The 13,633-nt window shown below is 49.9% G+C and overlaps 7 non-coding genes and 11 pseudogenes across 7 annotated transcripts; all 18 read left to right on the forward strand.

The window, feature by feature from the left end:
- The first annotated feature begins 5,371 nt into the window (after positions 1-5,371).
- On the forward strand, positions 5,372-5,490 carry LOC135601909 (5S ribosomal RNA; annotated as a pseudogene).
- A 350-nt stretch (positions 5,491-5,840) lies between these two features.
- Positions 5,841-5,959, forward strand: LOC135599536 (5S ribosomal RNA). The gene has a single exon (XR_010481897.1). It is a non-coding gene; the product is annotated as a 5S ribosomal RNA (ribosomal RNA).
- Positions 5,960-6,309: 350 nt separating this feature from the next.
- On the forward strand, positions 6,310-6,428 carry LOC135599373 (5S ribosomal RNA; annotated as a pseudogene).
- Positions 6,429-6,778: 350 nt separating this feature from the next.
- On the forward strand, positions 6,779-6,897 carry LOC135602232 (5S ribosomal RNA; annotated as a pseudogene).
- A 350-nt stretch (positions 6,898-7,247) lies between these two features.
- Positions 7,248-7,366, forward strand: LOC135599329 (5S ribosomal RNA; annotated as a pseudogene).
- A 350-nt stretch (positions 7,367-7,716) lies between these two features.
- Positions 7,717-7,835, forward strand: LOC135600569 (5S ribosomal RNA). The gene has a single exon (XR_010482888.1). It is a non-coding gene; the product is annotated as a 5S ribosomal RNA (ribosomal RNA).
- A 350-nt stretch (positions 7,836-8,185) lies between these two features.
- Positions 8,186-8,304, forward strand: LOC135602447 (5S ribosomal RNA; annotated as a pseudogene).
- Positions 8,305-8,653: 349 nt separating this feature from the next.
- LOC135604036 (5S ribosomal RNA) lies at positions 8,654-8,772 on the forward strand (annotated as a pseudogene).
- A 350-nt stretch (positions 8,773-9,122) lies between these two features.
- On the forward strand, positions 9,123-9,241 carry LOC135600035 (5S ribosomal RNA). The gene has a single exon (XR_010482369.1). It is a non-coding gene; the product is annotated as a 5S ribosomal RNA (ribosomal RNA).
- Positions 9,242-9,590: 349 nt separating this feature from the next.
- Positions 9,591-9,709, forward strand: LOC135599447 (5S ribosomal RNA; annotated as a pseudogene).
- A 350-nt stretch (positions 9,710-10,059) lies between these two features.
- Positions 10,060-10,178, forward strand: LOC135604197 (5S ribosomal RNA; annotated as a pseudogene).
- A 350-nt stretch (positions 10,179-10,528) lies between these two features.
- On the forward strand, positions 10,529-10,647 carry LOC135600478 (5S ribosomal RNA). The gene has a single exon (XR_010482799.1). It is a non-coding gene; the product is annotated as a 5S ribosomal RNA (ribosomal RNA).
- A 350-nt stretch (positions 10,648-10,997) lies between these two features.
- LOC135600524 (5S ribosomal RNA) lies at positions 10,998-11,116 on the forward strand. Its single transcript, XR_010482844.1, has one exon. It is a non-coding gene; the product is annotated as a 5S ribosomal RNA (ribosomal RNA).
- A 350-nt stretch (positions 11,117-11,466) lies between these two features.
- LOC135600883 (5S ribosomal RNA) lies at positions 11,467-11,585 on the forward strand. The gene has a single exon (XR_010483194.1). It is a non-coding gene; the product is annotated as a 5S ribosomal RNA (ribosomal RNA).
- Positions 11,586-11,935: 350 nt separating this feature from the next.
- On the forward strand, positions 11,936-12,054 carry LOC135599357 (5S ribosomal RNA; annotated as a pseudogene).
- A 350-nt stretch (positions 12,055-12,404) lies between these two features.
- Positions 12,405-12,523, forward strand: LOC135603633 (5S ribosomal RNA; annotated as a pseudogene).
- A 350-nt stretch (positions 12,524-12,873) lies between these two features.
- Positions 12,874-12,992, forward strand: LOC135603129 (5S ribosomal RNA; annotated as a pseudogene).
- Positions 12,993-13,342: 350 nt separating this feature from the next.
- Positions 13,343-13,461, forward strand: LOC135599698 (5S ribosomal RNA). Its single transcript, XR_010482043.1, has one exon. It is a non-coding gene; the product is annotated as a 5S ribosomal RNA (ribosomal RNA).
- Positions 13,462-13,633: the final 172 nt, after the last annotated feature.

Below are 13,633 nucleotides of genomic sequence, written 5' to 3' on the forward strand. Positions count from 1 at the left end.
TATTAGAAACATATGATATCCAAATTCACATACCCCCTTGATCTTCAAAACCCGTTAACACTATCATCTACGAATTAATTCTTGTATCATGAAACTAAATATGTTATGATCGTAAAAGGGATATCAAACAAACTATCAACATACGTATGCACGTTAAAAGATCTATCTTGATCGTACAAGAGCTTCTTCCTTAGATAAAAACTCATACGAAATCATGTAACAAACATTATTTGCTCTGAAACTCTCCTCAAGGCAAAGGCTCCCTGATCAAATCATATTAGGTGCTCACTGGCTGCAGGCGGTGGCACCTCTCCAGCTGGCGGTTGCACCTCCAGCTATCACGGGTTGCCAGAGGTTGCACCGCTCCAGCCAGAGGTGCAACCGCCCGCAACTCTGCCTTTTTAAACCCACACTAGGGCCGGCTATGGAATCGACCCCAACTCACTCCCATTTCCTCCTCTACTCTTCCAAGTCTCCTCCATTCCCATTTCACTCCTCTAAGCCTTCCAAATACCTCCCATTTCGGAGCAAAACATCAAGAATCCTTCCTTTTCTTGAAGATCTCACAAAGGTACTCTCTAAGAAGCTCTTAAATTCTGTTTTGTTCTTCATTTACTCTAGCTCATCATCATCCCTCTAAACAGCAGTAGTTATGGGATCTAGAAGATCCTCAAGGGACAAGGGAAAGAGGAGATTAGTAGAAGAGTTTGATTTCACTCTTTTCGATTCGAAATACCATGCTGAAAAATTTCCCTCTTTCGAACTTAGATCTATCAGTAAGGGAAAATACGTAGATCTAAATGAACTAAGAGACTTAGAGACCATCCAATGGTTTGCAAACCTAGGTCTACTTCCAATCTTGCAGATTAACGAACCCATCTATCCTAGGCTTGTTAGATTATTTTATAATAACATACAAATAGATGATGAAGGAAGGATGTCCACCTATCTTTTGGGACAACACATCTCAATCACTGATAGGTTCATTTGTGATATGATAGGCATTCCCATAAAAAGCATAGGACTCTACTTTAGAGGATCATGGGATGATGAAAGTATTGGAACATCCTATGTTGAAGCCTTAGGAACAATCTTTGCCAATCCTAACATAGCATTGGTTCCCAAAAGTTGTGAACATCTATTGCCCTTGAACACTAAGATACTTCATTATATCATGACTAGTATAATTCTTCCTAAACAATACCATCATGATGAAATAAGTCAACTAGAATTAGGAACTATGTACTCAATCATGAAGGGACATGACATCTGTCTTGGCTATCTTATTCAACAAAATATGTTAGAATTATCTAAGAAAGATATGATGCTCCCATATGGTGGTATAATCACAAAAATAATAAAAGCTTACGACATTCTAATATCACCAAAAGAAGAAGTAATGAAAGTAGATCGATTCAGCATAATAAACAAAAATCTACTTCACCGACTAAGATGTTACTATAGAAACGGTAACTGGGTTAGACTCCCTAGAAGGACTGATCACCCTCAATCTGAACCAGAACCGGAAACACCAGTATTTAGGGGTACTCAATCTCTTCCGACCCTTCCCTTTGAGGAAGCACATCCAGTTGAGCAAACTCATACATCCATCGAAGAAATTGGGATTCGTATGGATCGATTCGAACAGAGACAAGAACGGATTGAACAAAGACAAGACCAAATCCTATCTGAGCTGTAGCAAATTCATAGTCAATTTGACTCCTTGTTTAGGCACTTTAATTTTCCACCGCATCAATGAACTTATTGAACACCTGTTGTTGTTGTAAACTTCTTATGATACTCACTTCTGATGTACTGGCTGTAAACATCTATTGTGGTAAAAGTTATCTCAGATTTTTGTGGTATCATTACTGTTTGGTATGTGATGTGTCCAAATTAAGAATGTTGTGCTTTGAAACTAAAAGTTTTTGAAAATCTTGTGTTTTGATTTCATTCGAAGAGAACTAGGAATGTTGATGTGTCCGAACAGATAAATTTGTTAAAATCATTTTTTTTTTTCGGACTATATTATCACTTGATTATATGTGAAAATCTGTAACAAAATCTTGTCCGAATGCATCTTATTTATGGAACAGATTTTCTCGTACACCTTCATGAAAATTGAGTTTCTGAAATAGATTTGATGAAGTGATTCATGTGTATGTATTCCATCCTGCAAAATCTTTACAATGGATTATAACACAAAGGGGAAGAAGTATTTAAAGCAATCTATGTAAAATTCCTCTATAAGCTTGCTATTATTATTTTCTGGTATCATAGTTACTATGCTTTTTGTTGATGACAAAGGGGGAGATATATATGAATTGATAAACACTGCCATGATTAGAAATACTATGAATGATGCTATAAACACTGCTATGATTATATCATCCTTGCATCACCAAGAGAAATATGAACATGTGCTAAAGTTTGCATTATGCCCTGAGTTAATATCTTATCATGTGAAGCAAATGCAAAACTTGCTAGAATATTTCAAATGTGTGCATCATGTAATAAGTTTCACAGCTTTATATGATAATGTTCAAACTACATGATGAATAGTTACAAACACTATCATACAAACTTGATGATGTATGTCAAGCTCTGACATCATCTTTGAAGAGATACATCATGATGAGTATCATGATGGGAGTATTGATAAGTTTAACTGATCTAACTTATCAATACGTCACTTGAATTCTTAGGTCTTGAATTCAAGGTTGACTTATCTCAACTATGGCATATAGACAGGGGGAGTTAAGGATAACTCCATTATCAATTGATTGTCATCATCAAAAAGGGGGAGATTGTTGAATCTCGGATTTTGATGATGAAGTCAATTGTCATTTGTTGTCTAATCTATGTGTTGAGATAAGTGTGCAGGATTAACTACGATGAAAGATAGACAAGCAGCAGGAGTTGCGCCGGAGTCAAGTTCATGATCACGTTGGGAGTTCGAGAGTTCGACGGAAGTTCGGACGGTCGTCGGAGGTTCTGCGAGAACAGATCCGAGAAGTCCAGAAGCTTGCCAAGCGAAGCTCGTCGGAACTTGCCAAATGGATCGTCGCAAAGTCCAGGAGTTTGCCGGAAGTCCGCAGGAGCATCACCGAGGGTTCATCGGATGATCGACGGAAGTTCGCCGGAAACTCGCCGGAAGGAGCGATTGACGCACCGAAGCAAAGCTGCAGAAGTTGTCTTAGATTTAATCGTAGTTAGCACATTGATTAAGTTGGAAAATGGGAGGTGATCCCATTGGCTTAATCTTGGGGCAATTGGGCCCCTGAAAGATTGAAATTGGGCCGAATGGAATGAACCATTCGGACCCTGATTGCACCAGGAGGTGCAACCGCCCAGGCCAGGAGGTGGCACCGCCTGGGCTAGGCTTCCCAGCGAGACTGGGCGGTGCAACCTCTCCAGCCGGGAGGTGGTACCGCCTGAGCTCAGTCTTCGAGCAAGACTGGGCGGTGCAACCTCCCTGGCAGAGAGGTGGCACCGCCTGAGCTCAGTATTCGAGCAAGACTAGGCGGTGCAACCTCCCTGGCAGAGAGGTGGCACCGCCTGAGCTCAGTCTTCGAGCAAGACTGGGCGGTGCAACCTCCCTGGCAGAGAGGTGGCACCGCCTGAGCTCGGTCTTCGAGCTCTGCCAGGCGGTGCAACCTCTCCAGTCAAGAGGTGCAACCGCCTGATCCCAGAATTCCGGGATTTGATTGTTTTGAGCTCCAAATTTGAATTGGGTTGGGGCCTATAAATTCCCAACCCATTCAGCACTGAAAAGATACAGACCTACACCGAAATCTTGATCTTTTCTGTGATTCTAAGAGCTCAAAAGTGTTGTAAAGCCTTTAAGTCTCCTCCTTCTGTTCTTCAAGTTTTCAGTTGTAAAGTGAGGAGAGAAAGGTCTGTAAAGGTTGTCTCCTAAGCCTGTCAAAAGGAGAGAAACTGTAAAAGGGAAGTTTGGCCTTCGCCTATTGAAGGAAGGCCCCTAGTTGACGTCGGCGACCTCGTCGGTGGAGGAAGCCAAAAGTGGAGTAGGTCAAGGCTGACCGAACCACTCTAAATCTCTGGTTTGCGTTTATTTTTGAGCACTTTATCATTACTGCAAACCTCCTTCATTACTACTGCTCTCTGCGCTTTCACGAACAAGTTCTAAGTGCTGTTCTTCCGAATCTGCATTCAGACGTAAATTCGTATTTTCGTACATTACAGTTTACGTTTACGTTTTATTCTGCAGAACTGTCTTCCGTGCTTTTACGAACGAGTTTCTTTGCAGTTTACACTTACATTTTGATCCTAGTGATAACTGCAAACTGTCCTCTGCAATTTTACGAACGAGTTTCAACATTTAGATGTAAAACTGCATTTAGACGTAAATCGGCTTTCCTCGCACAATCATCAGATCTCAGTTCACGTTTACGTCTTGATTTCAACTGCATACTGCCTTTAGCGAGTATACAAACAAGTTTCAAAATTCAGACGCAAATCTGCGTTTAAGACGTAAATCTGCGTTTAGACGTAAATCTGCGTCTAGACGTAAATCTGCGTTTAGACGTAAATATGTTTTTTGCAGATTACTTTTTGAGCTGTACAACAGCAGCACATTGTCTTTATACTTCTGCTTAAACTGCTCCTAGATGCAAACTGTGTTTAGACGCAATCTGCGGTTAGACGCAATCTGCGTTTAGACGCAATCTGCGCTTAGACGCAATCTGCGCTAAGACGCAAACTATGCTAAGACGCAAACTGTGCTTAGACGCAATATGAGTTTAGACGCAATATGCATTTAGACGCAAACTGCGTTTAGACGCTAATTGTGTTTAAACGTAAACTGCACTTAATCATAAGTAATCTTAGAATCGGCTTTTGCATCAAAATAGTCTTTATCGAACGAACGCAGCTTTTGGTTTTAATCGCTGAAAAATATCCGCTGCACTAATTCACCCCCCCCCTCTTAGTGCTCTCGATCCTAACAAAGAGTAGTACTAGGATGGGTGACCCCCCGGGAAGTCCTCGTGTTGCACTCCTTTTTGCATCCCGGGATACGAAACATCTCCCGTAGAGCTCCGAGACGATTGTTTTGGGGCTGGAAATTTGCTGTGACCGCTACGCTGTTAGTATCGAGGGGCTCGGAGAGAACTTTCCTGATTGGGGTCGCAATAGCGATTCCGAGATCGTTCTAGAGAGTGCCGATGGTTTCGGTACGCGCTTGCCGTGACCGATACGCAGTCGTCGGGCTAGGGCTCGGAGAGAGCTTGCAATAGGGATTTCGTGAACGTTCGAGAAAGCGCCGACGGTTTCGTGACGGGCAAAAGGCTGCGGACGTTGATAAGCCGACCGCGACGTGCACATAGGCGAGGGACGAAGCACGTGAAACGGGTGCGATAATGCCAGCACTAAATCACCGGATCCCATCAAAACACCGAAGTTAAGCATGCTTGGGCCAGAGTAGTACTACGATGGGTGACCCCCTGGGAAGTCCTCGTGTTGTACTCCTTTTTGCATCCCGGGATACGAAACATCTCTGGTAGAGCTCCGAGACGATGGTTTTGGGGCTGGAAATTTGCTGTGACCGCTACGCTGTCAGTATCGAGGGACTCGGAGAGAGCTTTCCGGATTGGGGTCGCAATAGCGATTCCGAGATCGTTCTAGAGAGTGCCGATGGTTTCGGCACGCGATTGCCGTGACCGATACACAGTCGTCGGGCTAGGGCTCGGAGAGAGCTTGCAATAGGGATTTCGTGAACGTTCGAGAAAGCGCAATTGGTTTCCTGACGGGCAAGAGGCTCCGGACGTTGATACGCCTACCGCGACGTGCACATAGGCGTGGGACGAAGCATGCGAAACGGGTGCGATAATGCTAGCACTAAATCACCGGATCCCATCAAACCTCCGAAGTTAAGCGTGCTTGGGCAAGAGTAGTACTAGGATGGGTGACCCCCTGGGAAGTCCTCGTGTTGCACTCCTTTTTGCATCCCGGGATACGAAACATCTCCCGTAGAGCTCCGAGACGATTGTTTTGGGGCTGGAAATTTGCTGTGACCGCTACGCTGTCAGTATCGAGGGGCTCGGAGAAAACTTTCCTGATTGGGGTCGCAATAGCGATTCCGAGATCGTTCTAGAAAGTGCCGATGGTTTCGGCACGCGCTTGCCGTGACCGATACGCATTCGTCGGGCTAGGGCTCGGAGAGAGCTTGCAATAGGGATTTCGTGAACATTCGAGAAAGCGCCGACGGTTTCCTGACGGGCAAGAGGCTCCGGACGATGATACGCCGACCGCGACATGCACATATGCGAGGGACGAAGCACGCGAAACGGGTGCGATAATGCCGGCACTAAATCACCGGATCCCATCAAAACAACGAAGTTAAGCTTTCTTGGGCCAGAGTAGTACTACGATGTGTGACCCCCTGGGAAGTCCTCGTGTTGCACTACTTTTCGCATCCCGGGATACGATACATCTACCGTAGAGCTCCGAGACGATTGTTTTGGGGCTGGAAATTTGCTGTGACCGCTACGCTGTCAGTATCGAGGGGCTCGGAGAGAGCTTTCCGCATTGGGGTCGCAATAGCGATTCCGAGATCGTTCTAGAAAGTGCCGATGGTTTCGGCACGCGCTTGCCGTGACCGATACGCAGTCGTCGGGCTAGGGCTCGGAGAGAGCTTGCAATAGGTATTTCGTGAACGTTCGAGAAAGCACCGACGGTTTCCTGACGGGCAAGAGGCTCCGGACGTTGATACGCCGACCGCGATGTGCACATAGGCGAGAGACGAAGCACGCGAAACGGGTGCGATAATGCCAGCACTAAATCACCAGATCCCATCAAAACACCGAAGTTAAGCGTGCTTGGGCCAGAGTAGTACTAGGATTGGTGACCCCCTGGGAAGTCCTCGTGTTGCACTCCTTTTTGCATCCCGGGATACGAAACATCTCCCGTAGAGCTCCGAGACGATTGTTTTGGGGCTGGAAATTTGCTGTGACCGCTACGCTGTCAGTATCGAGGGGCTCGGAGAGAGCTTTCCAGATTGGGGTCGCAATAGCGATTCCGAGATAGTTCTAGAAAGTGCCGATGGTTTCGGCACGTGCTTGCCGTGACCGATACGCAGTCGTCGGGCTAGGGCTCGGAGAGAGCTTGCAATAGGGATTTCGTGAACGTTCGAGAAAGCGACGATGGTTTCGTGACGGGCAAGAGGCTCCGGACGTTGATGCGCCGACCGCGACGTGCACATAGGCGAGGGACAAAGCACGTGAAACGGGTGCGATAATGCCAGCTCTAAATCACCGGATCCCATCAAAACAACGAAGTTAAGCTTGCTTCGGCAAGAGTAGTACTACGATGGGTGACCCCCTGGGAAGTCCTCGTGTTTCACTCCTTTTCGCATCCCGGGATACGAAACATCTCCCGTAGAGCTCCGAGACGATTGTTTTGGGGCTGGAAATTTGCTGTGACCGCTACGCTGTTAGTATCGAGGGGCTCGGAGAGAGCTTTCCGGATTGGGGTCGCAATAGCGATTCCGAGATCGTTCTAGAAAGTGCCGATGGTTTCAGCACGCGCTTGCCGTGACCGATACGCAGTCGTCGGGCTAGGGCTCGGAGAGAGCTTGCAATAGGGATTTCGTGAACGTTCGAGAAAGCGCCGACGGTTTCCTGACGGGCAAGAGGCTCCGGACGTTGATACGCCGACCGCGACGCGCACATAGGCGAGGGACGAAGCACGCAAAACGGGTGCGATAATGCCAGCACTAAATCACCCGATCCCATCAAAACTCCGAAGTTAAGCGTGCTTGGGCCAGAGTAGTACTAGGATGGGTTACCCCTTGGGAAGTCCTCGTGTTGCACTCCTTTTTGCATCCCGGGATATGAAACATCTCCCGTAGAGCTCCGAGACGATTGTTTTGGGGATGGAAATTTGCTGTGACCGCTACGCTGTCAGTATCGAGGGGCTCGGAGAGAGCTTTCCGGATTGGGGTAGCAATAGCTATTCCGAGATCGTTCTAGAAAGTGCCGATGGTTTCGGTACGCGCTTGCCGTGACCGATACGCAGTCGTCGGGCTAGGGCTCGGAGAGAGCTTGCAATAGGGATTTCGTGAACGTTCGAGAAAGCGCCGACGGTTTAGTGACGGGCAAAAGGCTGCGGACGTTGATAAGCCGACCGCGACGTGCACATAGGCGAGGGACGAAGCACGTGAAATGGGTGCGATAATGCCAGCACTAAATCACCGGATCCCATCAAAACACCGAAGTTAAGCATGCTTGGGCCAGAGTAGTACTAGGATTGGTGACCCCCTGGGAAGTCCTCGTGTTGCACTCCTTTTTGCATCCCGGGATACGAAACATCTCCCGTAGAGCTCCGAGACGATTGTTTTAGGGCTGGAAATTTCTGTGACCGCTACGCTGTCAGTATCGAGGGGCTCGGAGAGAGCTTTCTGGATTGGGGTCACAATAGCGATTCCGAGAGCATTCTAGAAAGTGCCGATGGTTTCGGCACGTGCTTGCCGTGACCGATACGCAGTCGTCGGGCTAAGGCTCGGAGATAGCTTGCAATAGGGATTTCGTGAACGTTCGAGAAAGCGACGATGGTTTCATGACGGGGAAGAGGCTCCGGACGTTGATGCGCCGACCGCGACGTGCACATAGGCGAGGGACGAAGCACGCGAAACGGGTGCGATAATGCCAGCACTAAATCACCGGATCCCATCAAAACAACGAAGTTAAGCTTGCTTGGGCCAGAGTAGTACTACGATGGGTGACCCCCTGGGAAGTCCTCATGTTGCACTCCTTTTTGCATCCCGGGATACGAAACATCTCCCGTAGAGCTCCGAGACGATTTTTTTGGGGCTGGAAATTTGCTGTGACCACTACGCTGTCAGTATCGAGGGGCTCGGAGTGAGCTTTTTGGATTGGGGTCGCAATAGCGATTCCGAGATCGTTCTAGAAAGTGCCGATGGTTTCGGCACATGCTTGCCGTGACCGATACGCAGTCGTCGGGCTAGGGCTCGGAGAGAGCTTGCAATAGGGATTTCGTGAACGTTCGAGAAAGCGCGGACGGTTTCCTGACGGGCAAGAGGCTCCAGACGTTGATACGCCGACCGCGACGTGCACATAGGCGAGGAACGAAGCACGCGAAACAGGTGCGATAACGCCAGCACTAAATCACCGGATCCCATCAAAACTCCGAAGTTAAGCGTGCTTGGGCCAGAGTAGTACTAGGATGGGTGACCCCCTGGGAAGTCCGCGTGTTGCACTCCTTTTTGAATCCCGGGATACGAAACATCTCCCGTAGAGCTTCGAGACGATTGTTTTGGGCTGGAAATTTGCTGTGACCGCTACGCTGTCTGTATCGAGGGGCTCGGAGAGAGCTTTCCGTATTGGGGTCGCAATAGCGATTCCGAGATCGTTCTAGAAAGTGCCGATGGTTTCGGCACGTGCTTGCCGTGACCGATACGCAGTCGTCGGGCTAGGGCTCGGAGAGAGCTTGCAATAGGGATTTCGTGAACGTTCGAGAATGCGCCGACGGTTTCGTGACGGGCAAGAGGATCCGGACGTTAATACGCCGACCGCGACGTGCACATAGGCGAGGGACGAAGCACGCGAAACAGGTGCGACAATGCCAGCACTAAATCACCGGATCCCATCAAAATAACGAAGTTAAGCTTTCTTGGGCCAGAGTAGTACTACGATGGGTGACCCCCTGGGAAGTCCTCGTGTTACACACCTTTTCGTATCCCGGGATACGAAACATCTCCCATAGAGCTCCGAGACGATTGTTTTGGGGCTGGAAATTTGCTGTGACCGCTACGCTGTCAGTATCGAGGGGCTCGGATAGAGCTTTCCGGATTGAGGTCGCAATAGCGATTCCGAGATCGTTCTAGAAATTGCCGATGGTTTCGGCACGTGCTTGCCATGACCGATACGCAGTCGTCGGGCTAGGGCTCGGAGAGAGCTTGCAATAGGGATTTCGTGAACGTTCGAGAAAGCGACGATGGTTTCGTGACGGGCAAGAGGCTCCGGACGTTGATGCGCCGACCGCGACGTGCACATAGGCGAGGGACGAAGCACGCGAAACGGGTGCGATAATGCCAGCACTAAATCACCGGATCCCATCAAAACAACGAAGTTAAGCTTGCTTGGGCCAGAGTAGTACTACGATGGGTGACCCCCTGGGAAGTCCTCGTGTTCCACTCCTTTTCGCATCCCGGGATACGAAACATCTCCCGTAGAGCTCCGAGACGATTGTTTTGGGGCTGGAAATTTGCTGTGACCGCTACGCTTTCAGTATCGAGGGGCTCGGAGAGAGCTTTCCGGATTGGGGTCGCAATAGCGATTCCGAGATCGTTCTAGAAAGTGCCGATGGTTTCGGCACGCGCTTGCCGTGACCGATACGCAGTCGTCGGGCTAGGGCTCGGAGAGAGCTTGCAATAGGGATTTCGTGAACGTTCGAGAAAGCGCCGACGGTTTCCTGACGGGCAAGAGGCTCCGGACGTTGATACGCCGACCGCGACGTGCACATAGGCGAGGGACAAAGCACGCGAAACGGGTGCGATAATGCCAGTACTAAATCATCGGATCCCATCAAAACTCCGAAGTTAAGCGTGCTTGGGCCAGAGTAGTACTAGGATGGGTGACCCCTTGGGAAGTCCTCGTGTTGCACACCTTTTTGCATCCCGGGATATGAAACATCTCCCGTAGAGCTCCGAGATGATTGTTTTGGGGCTGGAAATTTGCTGTGACCGCTGCGCTGTCAGTATCGAGGGGCTCGGAGAGAGCTTTCCGGATTGGGGTAGCAATAGCGATTCCGAGATCGTTCTAGAAAGTGCCGATGGTTTCGGTACGCGCTTGCCGTGACCGATACGCATTCGTCGGGCTAGGGCTCGGAGAGAGCTTGCAATAGGGATTTCGTGAATGTTCGAGAAAGCGCCGACGGTTTCGTTACGGGCAAGAGGCTGCGGACATTGATACGCCGACCGCGATGTGCACATAGGCGAGGGATGAAGCATGCGAAACGGGTGCGATAATGCCAGCACTAAATCACCGGATCCCATCAGAACTCCGAAGTTAAGCGTGCTTGGGCCAGAGTAGTACTAGGATGGGTGACCCCCTGGGAAGTCCTCGTGTTGCACTCCTTTTTGCATCCCGGGATACGAAACATCTCCCGTAGAGCTCCGAGACGATTGTTTTCGGGCTCGAAATTTGCCGTGACCGCTACGCTGTCAGTATCGAAGGGCTCGGAGGGAGCTTTCCGGATTGGGGTCGCAATAGCGATTCCGAGATCGTTCTAGAAAGTACCAATGGTTTCGGCACGCGCTTGCCGTGACCGATACGCAGTCGTCGGGCTAGGGCTCGGAGAGAGCTTGCAATAGGGATTTTGTGAACGTTCGAGAAAGCGCCGACGGTTTCGTGACGGGCAAGAGGCTCTGGACGTTGATACGCCGACCGCGACGTGCACATAGGCGAGGGACGAAGCATGCGAAACTGGTGCGATAATGCCACCACTAAATCACCGGATCCCATCAAAACTCCGAAGTTAAGCGTGCTTGGGCCAGAGTAGTACTAGGATGGGTGACCCCCTGGGAAGTACTCGTATTGCACTCCTTTTTGCATCCCGGGATAAGAAACATCTACCGTAGAGGTCCGAGACGATTGTTTTGGGGCTCGAAATTTGCCGTGACCGCTACGCTGTCAGCATCGAGGGGCTCGGAGAGAGCTTTCCGGATTGGTGTCGCAATAGCGATTCAGAGATCGTTCTAGAAAGTGGCGATGGTTTCGGCACGCGCTTGCCGTGACCGATACGCAGTCGTCGGGCTAGGGCTCGGAGAGAGCTTGCAATAGGGATTTCGTGCACGTTCGAGAAAGCGCCGACGGTTTCGTGACAGGCAAGAGGCTCCGGACGTTGATGCGCCGACCGCGACGTGCACATAGGCGAGGGACGAAGCTCGCGAAACGGATGCGATAATGGCAGCACTAAATCACCGAATCCCATCAAAACACCGAAGTTAAGCGTGCTTGGGCCAGAGTTGTACTACGATGGGTGACTCCCTGAGAAGTCCTCATGTTGCACTCCTTTTTGCATCCCGGGATACGAAACATCTCCCGTAGAGGTCCGAGACGATTGTTTTGGGGCTGGAAATTTGCCATGACCGCTACGCTGTCAGCATCGAGGGGCTCGGAGAGAGCTTTCCGGATTGGGGTCGCAATAGCGATTCCGAGATCGTTCTAGAAAGTGCCGATGGTTTCGGCACGCGCTTGCCGTGACCGATACGCAGTCTTCGGGCTAGTGCTCGGAGAGAGCTTGCAATAGGGATATCGTGCACGTTCGAGAAAGCGCCGACGGTTTCGTGACAGGCAAGAGGCTCCGGACGTTGATGCGCCGACCGCGACGTGCACATAGGCGAGGGACGAAGCACGCGAAACGGGTGCGATAATGGCAGCATTAAATCACCGGATCCCATCAAAACACCCAAGTTAAGCGTGCTTGGGCCAGAGTAGTACTACGATGGGTGACCCCTTGGGAAATCCTCGTGTTGCACTCCTTTTTGCATCCCGGGATACGAAACATCTCCCGTAGATCTCCGAGACATTTGTTTTGGGGCTGGAAATTTGCTTTGACCGCTACGCAGTCAGTATCGAGGGGCTCGGAGAGAGCTTTCCGGATTGGGGTCGCAATAGCGATTCCGAGATCGGTCTAGAAAGTGCCGATGGTTTCGGCACGCGCTTGCCGTGACCGATACGCAGTCGTCGGGCTTAGGCTCGGAGAGAGCTTGCAATAGGGATTTCGTGAACGTTCGAGAAAGCGACGACGGTTTTGTGACGGGCAAGAGGCTCCGGACGTTGATGCGCCGACCGCGACGTGCACATAGGCGAGGGACGAAGCATTCGAAACCGGTGCGACAAAGGCAGCACTAAATCACCGGATCCCATCAAAACACCGAAGTTAAGCGTGCTTGGGCCTGAGTAGTACTACGATGGGTGACCCCCTGGGAAGTCCTCGTGTTGCACTCCTTTTTGCATCCCGGGATACGAAACATCTCACGTAGAGCTCCGAGACGTTTGTTTTGGGGCTGGAAATTTGCTTTGACCGCTACGCAGTCAGTATCGAGGGGCTCGGAGAGAGCTTTCCGGATTGGGGTCGCATTAGCGATTCCGAGATCGTTCTAGAAAGTGCCGATGGTTTCGGCACGTACTTGCCGTGACCGATACGCAGTCGTCGGGCTAGGGCTCGGAGAGTGCTTGCAATAGGGATTTCGTGAACGTTCGAGAAAGCGCCGACGGTTTCGTGACGGTCAAGAGGCTCCGGACGTTGATACGCCGACCGCGACGTGCACATAGGCGAGGGACGAAGCACGCGAAACAGGTGCGATAATGCCAGCACTAAATCACCGGATCCCATCAGAACTCCGAAGTTAAGCGTGCTTGGGCCAGAGTAGTACTAGGATCGGTGACCCCCTGGGAAGTCCTCGTGTTGCACTCCTTTTTGCATCCCGGGATACGAAACATCTCCCGTAGAGCTCCGAGACGATTGTTTTGGGGCTGGAAATTTGCTGTGACCGCTACGCTGTCAGTATCGAGGGGCTCAGAGAGAGCTTTCCGGATTGGGGTCGCAATAGCGATTCCGAGATCGTTCTAGAAAGTGCCGATGGTTT

The sequence above is a fragment of the Musa acuminata genome, chromosome BXJ2-1 (assembly GCF_036884655.1).
Source record: "Musa acuminata AAA Group cultivar baxijiao chromosome BXJ2-1, Cavendish_Baxijiao_AAA, whole genome shotgun sequence".
Taxonomy (NCBI): Eukaryota; Viridiplantae; Streptophyta; class Magnoliopsida; order Zingiberales; family Musaceae; genus Musa; species Musa acuminata.